We start from the raw sequence: 9,006 nt of genomic DNA, 5'->3' as shown, positions 1-9,006 counted from the left end.
TTGATTTTTTCTTAAATCCAACGTTTTATTTTATTGCGACGTTCAAACAATCTTATCTTAAGCGTAATAAATGTGTTCAGATAAGATGACCAAGCTCTGTGTGTGTGTGTGTGTGTGTGTGTGTGTGTGTGTGTGTGTGTGTGTGTGTGTGTGTGTGTGTGTGTGTGTGTGTGTGTGTGTCTGTGTGTCTGTCTGTCTGTCTGTCTGTCTGTCTGTCTGTCTGTCTGTCTGTCTGTCTGTCTGTCTGTCTGTCTGTCTGTCTGTCTGTCTGTCTGTCTGTCTGTCTGTCTGTCTGTCTGTCTGTCTGTCTGTGTCTCTGTGTGTGTGTCTCTCTCTGTGTGTGTGTGTGTGTGTGTGTGTGTGTGTGTGTTTTATTTATATATTTTAATATCTTCTGTGTAAATGTATGACCTTTTTCTCTTAATAGCATTGAATATGTGTTTCCTCTTGTTCAGTGTACGGTGGCCTGCAGGGACAAACAGTGATGTTGGTGGGGATAAACTCTAGTGACCGCAATCAGGTCAGAAATGAATATCACATCAGACAGGAAGCTACAAATGAACCTGCAGGGTTTCTATTATCAGATAATAAAACGGTATCTCTCTACTTCCTGTCACCTGCTCTCCGGTTTAAGAACCAGCTCCCAACTGTCAACAGACCAAACCATTCAAACCTCAATCTGTGATTAAAATACTTTAATTTCCAGAAGTACTCTGAAATAACTGGATAACTGGACACACTGTACATGTATGTTTAATTTAATATTCCATTCCCTACACGCTTATAAGGGCCTTACACATAATAACTAAGGACCCTAATATCAAGGTTACCAGTGTGGTTTGTGTATTATGGGATGTGTGTGTGTGTGTGTGTGTGTGTGTGTGTGTGTGTGTGTGTGTGTGTGTGTGTGTGTGTCTGAGTGTGTGTGTGTGTGTGTGTTCTAATCAGCAGCTGCAGTCTGGTTTACCAACAACAGGTTAAACTGAACACCTGAACCCAAACGGCTGATAACACTACAACAGTTTACCCACAATGCAAAGCGGCGCTATCAGTGGCTGTCAACCTCTGACCAGCGGGAAGGAAACGCCTTATATGGGCAACAGTGTGTGTGTGTGTGCGTGTGTGTGTGTGTGTGTCTGTGTGTGTGTGTGTGTGTGGTGTGTGTATGTGTGTGAGTGTGTGTGTATGTGTGTGAGTGTGTGTGTGTGTGTGTGTGTATGTGTGTGTGTGTGTGTGTATGTGTGTGAGTGTGTGTGTGTGTGTGTGTATGTGTGTGTGTCTGTGTGTGTGTGTGTGTGTGTGTATGTGTGTGAGTGTGTGTGTGTGTGTGTGTGTGTATGTGTGTGAGTGTGTATGTGTGTATGTGTGTGTGTGTGTGTGTGTGTGTGTGTGTGTGTGTGTGTATGTGTGTGAGTGTGTGTGTGTGTGTGTGTGTCTTCTTCTCAGAAGAACTATCGGTGGTGCGTTTGAAGCTCAGGAAACTGCAGTATTTTTAGCTTCTGTTTGATGTTTGTTAACCAACAGCAGAAAACTTTACCTTTTCTGTCTGTCACCGTTCTGCTGTAGGAAACCGTCTCCATGACGACGAGAGAGAACGAAACACAAGCTGGTATCCATGAAGCGGCTTTTAACAACAACGTGATGCTGAGTGCTGCTTATTGGACATTAAAGGAGTGATAAATAAACCTGTAAAAAATATAAATATATAATAATAATAATAATAATAATAATAATAATAATAATAATAATAAAACCTGTTCAAACATTTTAAATGATAAATAAAATGAATAAATGTTTTTTAATGTACATTTTGATAATTAAGTCAAACTTATTAACAAAATTATTTCCTAATTATTCAAAATGTATTCTCGATATTTCGGCTTAATTAAAAAACAATTGGACTAAATTCTTAATTTGTGTTATTTTATTTATTCCTAGATTTCGACTTTCCACTTTCAAAATGAAAAAAATATAAAAAGTCTCCCTGCTCTTTTTAAAGAGAAGCCTGTGTTCTTTAGGTTTTAGTGCATGTAAATAGCCTGCAGAGGCTAAAATCCCCGTGTTCCCTTCAGAGGGGGAAACTCATGTTGACCTTAGTGCCACTCAGTACCCGATAATCCCCCTCGTCGAGTTTCTGCAGAAGTGTTGTTGCTGAAGCTGAACGTGAAGCGGAGCGTGAAAACAGGAAGTGACTCCTACTCACTTCTGACTCATTTACATTTTCCAGATTTAGCCATTTAAAAACAAATGTATTTGGAGGCGTGTGGTGTAGTGGGTTGTGCGTTGGTGTTTGGATCAGGGGTTCACAGGTTCAAACCCCACTGCAGTCAGCATGTTGTTGTGTCCCTGAGACACTTCCCCAAAGTGCTGCTGTGGGGATTGCCCACAGTATTGAGTGTGTAAGTCGCTTTGCATAAAAGCATCTAACAAGTGACATGTGATGTATTTTAAAACAGATGTTTTCCTCGAAGGGGAACCCCCTCAGATCTCCTCCATCTGTTCATAATATTTATTACACGTTTCTGTACCACTTTACAATAAGACTACCTGTATAAAGGGTTTACGAATAGTTTGTAATTAATTTATTAATTAGGTTGTGAATACTTTATAAATCATGAATAAGCTTTTATAAGACATGAGATAAACAGGGCGACTGTGACCGGTTGCTTGCCAAAAAGTGAGCCCACATTTATCTGTACTGCTAAGCCTTATATTGGCTACCTAGCTTACTTCGTCTTCTTCATCAGCCAGCATCCTTGGTATCTGTTGCTCACTGACTTGATTCTCGCTAGGTAGCCAATATAAGGCTTAGCCATCTTGCCAAATAGTGAGCCTGTGTTGATGAAGAAGATGAAGTAAGCTAGGTAGCCAATATAAGGCTTAGTCATCTTGCCAAATAGTGAGCCTGTGTTGATGAAGAAGACGAAGTAAGCTAGGTAGCCAATATAAGGCTTAGTCATCTTGCCAAATAGTGAGCCTGTGTTGATGAAGAAGATGAAGTAAGCTAGGTAGCCAATATAAGGCTTAGTCATCTTGCCAAATAGTGAGCCTGTGTTGATGAAGAAGATGAAGTAAGCTAGGTAGCCAATATAAGGCTTAGTCATCTTGCCAAATAGTGAGGCTGTGTTGATGAAGAAGACGAAGTAAGCTAGGTAGCCAATATAAGGCTTAGTCATCTTGCCAAATAGTGAGGCTGTGTTGATGAAGAAGACGAAGTAAGCTAGGTAGCCAATATAAGGCTTAGTCATCTTGCCAAATAGTGAGCCTGTGTTGATGACATAGACTGTATATATAAATGGACGTAGGGTCCGTGAAGTCACCCATAGGATTCTGCAGAGTTGCCGAGAAGCCCTTAGTAGGCGGAGTCGGCCACTAACGGCTCGACAGTGGCGTCAGAGTCTAACTCCCGCCTGCTACATCCTGATCCAAATAAGGGCAAAGAGGCGGAGCCGTGGTGGAGACGAGGCGGGACAGGGCGGGACCTTCTGCCAACGGTCGTGAAGTTTCAGACCTAGCTCAGGCTAAGAAGCTAAGCTAACATGCTCACAGTATTAAGCTAACAACCCAGCTTCCGGTCACTGCTCCTCGTTCCCGGCGTTCTGAAGGTAAGATCCCCTGTAACTTTACAAAACTTGTCCTTTTGATTTAAATGTTCTTGAACCTACACTATACAATTGTTTTTTAAGTGCTTCACCGTTTTTCAAATATAAATGTCATTTGTAACAACTTTGTAAACTAGCAGAGATATGGCCAGTGTTGCGTGAATTAGCCTATGGAATTAGCCATAAACTGTGGCCTATACAGTATGTAAAGGAATTAGCGTATTGTGAATTAAACAAAGCTTTTCCCTATGATTTAACTGTTCTTGATATTACACTATACAAGTTTAAAAACGCTTGTCCATGATTCAAATATAAACAGTGTAATATGCATGGGCTAACAAATGCAAAATTTGCATATTTATACTTTTTGACCATCAATTGTATATACATTTAATCCAACGTTACTGTTTCAACAGCGCTGTGAGAGTATAAATTAAATATGACTGTAGAAAAAGAAAGGCGCTTTTATATTGATTAAACCATTTTTATTTCTTTCAGCATTAAGAAAAAAAGATGGCAACCTCCTCCACAACCTGTAAGTTGATGGTCCTGGCTTACTTTACATGACTTCAGATGGTTGACATTACACACAAACATACTATATATATATACATATATATATATATATACGTCAGGTGTGATTTCATATGTTATGTTGTATGTTATTGTCAAAGGAACAACATGAGCAACCCTTTATACTTAATTTGATATTCCTCATTATCTGAAGCATTTGTTACTCTCATTTATTTTCCTCCCATAGTGACTGTATGGATAATCGGAGACAGCTATGTCCGGCGTGGAGCCCAGAGAGCTACAGAGACCATCGGCAGCAACCTTGGCCTCGACCTTCGCGCCTGCTGGTTCGGTTGGGGTGGACTGCGCTGGAGAGGTCTCCTCCCCTTCTTTTCCAACTCCCTGCGAGGAAGAGCAGCCCTGGATGTCCTCCTCATCCACTGTGGCGGCAACGACTTGGGGGATGTGCCCAGTGTTCACTTGGTGAATCAGATGAAGGAGGACCTGCACCAGCTTCACCATCGGCACCCTGGCATGAAGATCATGCTCTCCCAGATCAACCAGAGGTGCCGATGGAGGGCTGGTGCAAATCCTGTCAAAATTGACAAGGCCCGGAAGTTTGTTAACAGTGTTATGGCTACTTTTGTTCATAGCCTAAATGGTGCCATTGTTGACCACTCCAACATTAGACATGACAGTCCTGGGCTTTTTTTGCGAGATAGAGTTCATTTCACCCCTAGGGGAAATGATATTTTTTTAAAGTCACTAGCCAATTGCCTGAAAGACCATCTCCAAAGACTGTGAACTGCTAAAATGTCAGTATCACTGTTTTTGGATTTGGCCTTTAGAGTATGTTTTCTAAGGCCCTTGCTAAGCCCAGACTGTCATGGCTAATGTTGAGTTAGATATTACATCTGTAGCCATAACACTGTTAACATGGCTGCTCTTCCTCTTCCCCACATCCCACCCCCCTCTCTTCCCCCCAATGGACTCTGTAGCTCTCCAGGCCCATGCTGGGCATGGCTGTCTGTCAAACTTTTTTTTTAAATTTGTTATTATGTTTTTTGTTATTTTATTTGTTAAAATAATTCTGTAAATATTTAAAATAAATCACATTCATATTTTCACTTCTTTTGTCTACTGCTTACTGAAAATGTTAGCTATCACATCCAAATCTGACTATCAAATGAAAGGATAAGCTAACCATACAATACAGAAAACATTACACATTAAGGCTCAAATCTTTTCCCAAGCCGTAGCAGTCTGAAAAGAGTCCCAAGTTTAAAAACACAAAATCTTGACAATGAATACTACCTTGTCATTTATCAGTGACAATGCAAACACCAAGAAGGTCTCCCCTAATCCCATGTATTTTGGCATCAAATATGTCATAAGCATACCATAGAATGTAATTATGAAATGCAATACCCACAATCCCTACAGGGTCGTAACATCACAGAAAATAATACCTTTTAGAGAGTTTCTAAATTGTTCAGTATGCAGATAATTATTTGTTTTACAATAGAAACATTTTTCTCAATAAATGTTCCCACATGTTGTGAGCATCAACTTTAAATCTTTTGTCAACAAATAAAAAACATCTTAATTTCCTTTACGACAACATTTAGTTTATAACACCACTACATTAACAATAAGCATAGGACAATTATAAATGTATAATTTAAGATTGTGCTTTTACTCTTTATTTAATCCGATCTATTTCACATTGAAAATGTACGACTTAAGTACACTAGAAAATAAATTAAAGATGTGCAACAACTGTATCAGTAATTAAAATGATATAACTTATGTACAGGGTTGGGAGGGCTACTTGCCAAAAACGCAACCAGATACTTAATGTGAGTATCAAGATATAAAAGTAATGTACTGTAACCTGATAACTTTATTTTTCTTTTGGATTACCTCAATATCAAATGCAATGCAAATAAACACAGGAGAGAAGAAATATTAATATGATTCTTTTACTTAAATGTATAATATACATAAAGCTGACTCAGGCAGTAGGTGTATAGATTCACAATGAAAGTATTAGCCTACAGAACAGTACCGCTTCCAGAGAAGAGAGAACATCTGATCATTTTACAACAAACACTATATGCTCTTTTCAGGTTTTGAATAAGATTGTAATCCTGAGTTTCCCTATTATTAAAAAAAGTCAAACTAATCCGATTACATCTTTTCCTATGTAACTAAGGATTACACTTTCCTTTTTTTCTATACGATCTTGATTCGTGTTGGATGTAATCCATTACTACCTAAGCCAATAAAAGTCATAACTTTTGGAAAATTGTCTCAAGTTATAAATTATGCCTTCAATCTCTTTCACGTGGGGAAGACATCACATTGGCCGAGGCGTTGCAACTTCCCTCAAGCGTCCTACATGAAAGAAAGATCACATGTTAAAAATGTGTGCACAGACTATTCAGTATGACCCGTCTTAGTTTAAAGCCCACTCACCACGACAAGGTCAATCAGCAATTTTATATGTTCAAATGTCTACTGTGAAGGATATCATAAATCCTTAATGCAATCGAATGTAAAACAAAAAAGTTATGATTGATGAAAGTAGTAAATCGGTCAGATTTGACCCGAAGACAACAGGAGGGTTAATGCCATATTCACTTAATAACGCATGAACAACTTTTACAAATATTTCTATATAGTCTGTGTTGGTAAATGTCATCTAGGTTGCACATTTCCTGCTGAAATACATGCATACCAAGTTACTGCGTGGCACTTTGGTTTTGATAAAACAGTGTAGTTCCACTATATAAACGTTACATTCATAATCAAACGAGACAATCTGCAAGATAATGAGCTATTTGTTGTTATTTGTAATGCTTGTCATTCACACGTTAATAAAATAAAATAAGTACTGATACATAGCAGAACAATTGTGGCGATGTTCAGCTTAATAAGCCTTGTTCAACATAATTTATTTAGCTAATACTACAGCGGGCTGCAGGCGAACCAAGTCTGCGTTTCGCTGCATTCCTTGATCTCCAGTTATAATGCCGGACTCCGCCGCCGGCCGAAGCTAACGGAGCCGCCGGGACGCGCTAGCGAGCTAGCCCCCTGCGGCTCCGTTAGCTTCGGCCGGCGTGGACTCCGGCGGCCACCACTGGGATAATTGGGTCCCCGTTTAGCATTATGGGCGTCACAGCCATATACTATAAAAGGCTGAATCATAAACTAAACTGTATATATATATATACACATGTATAAAGGGTTACGTCCTTAGCTGGCTAATAAGCTACATAATAAGCTACATAACAAGCTAAGCTAACAAGCACACAAACACCTGCTAACGGGATTAACATGTATAATATTATCATTTTACTCACCGAAAAAAGCTGAGAGTAGACTTCTTGGAAGGTCTGTTAGTACATTCAAGCGCACAGCACGACATTTTAATTGTCTGGTATTTGTAACAATATTCCCTAAAAGGCACAATCACCACGAACACGGCTAAAGGGTCAAGTACAGTAACTACAACTAACTAACGTTGTAGCCTAGCAGAGTGGACAAATTGCTGTTAGCTGACAGTGAGGCACGTACCTGTCCATCAAAGTGACCACGCCCTAATTTATGCAAAAACTTTAAGACCTAATATAAATAAAAGGGTCGCGTTAGAAAACAATTCACTCACAGATTCATAATCACGAAGGTGGAATCTAACTATATACATAATAAAATGTATTGGAGCCAGGGCTAGACGTTTTTTTTCTGCTGTGAAATTGGGCATTTTAACATTGGGCTCTATGGAAATTGCTCCTTTCTGCAGTCATCGCCTATCGGCCAATATATGAACTGCAGTTTGTGGCACTTCCGTATTGGCGTCCCGGCTCTTCCCCTGAGTTTGCCGCTTGGTTGATGAAGAAGACGAAGTAAGCTAGGTAGCCAATATAAGGCTTAGTCATCTTGCCAAATAGTGAGCCTGTGTTGATGTATGGAAATTATGTTAGAACTGGTTTATAAATGGTTCTTAATGATTAATAAAATGTTTACAACCTAATTATGAACCTAATTATGAACCTAATTATGAACCTAATTATGAACCCTTTATGAACCCTTTATGAATCCTTAAGGGTCTTTTTGTAAAGGTTACCAAGTTTCTGGTAAATCTCTGCTTGTTGTAAACAATCCCATTATTTTCCATTACTACACGACACTGTACTTTCCAAGCAATAACCCTGTGTTCAATATCTTTATTAATATTATTACACTGCGCAGTTACCGTACATTTGTATTTCTACTTTTATATTTTCAACTTTTTTAATGCTATTTTATTTCATTTTGAGATGTTTACATTTTGGATTGTTGATTTCTAGTCTTTTAGTTTCTCTAATGTACAGTCACCTGTCTGTCTCTCACCTGTCTGTCTCTCACCTGTCTGTCTCTCACCTGTCTGTCTCTCACCTGTCTGTCTCTCACCTGTCTGTCTCTCACCTGTCTGTCTCTCACCTGTCTCTCTCTCACTTGTCTGTCTCTCACCTGTCTCTCTCTCACCTGTCTGTCTCTCACCTGTCTGTCTCTCACCTGTCTGTCTCTCACCTGTCTCTCTCTCACCTGTCTGTCTCTCACCTGTCTGTCTCTCACCTGTCTGTCTCTCACCTGTCTGTCTCTCACCTGTCTGTCTCTCACCTGTCTGTCTCTCACCTGTCTGTCTCTCACCTGTCTGTCTCTCACCTGTCTGTCTCTCACCTGTCTCTCTCTCACTTGTCTGTCTCTCACCTGTCTCTCTCTCACCTGTCTGTCTCTCACCTGTCTCTCTCTCACCTGTCTCTCTCTCACCTGTCTGTCTCTCACCTGTCTCTCTCTCACATGTCTCTGTCTCACCTGTCTCTCTCTCTCACCTGTCGGTCTCTCA

The sequence above is a fragment of the Trematomus bernacchii genome, unplaced genomic scaffold (genome assembly GCF_902827165.1).
Source record: "Trematomus bernacchii unplaced genomic scaffold, fTreBer1.1, whole genome shotgun sequence".
NCBI lineage: Eukaryota > Metazoa > Chordata > Actinopteri > Perciformes > Nototheniidae > Trematomus > Trematomus bernacchii.
Note: the sequence above shows the minus strand (reverse complement) of the source record.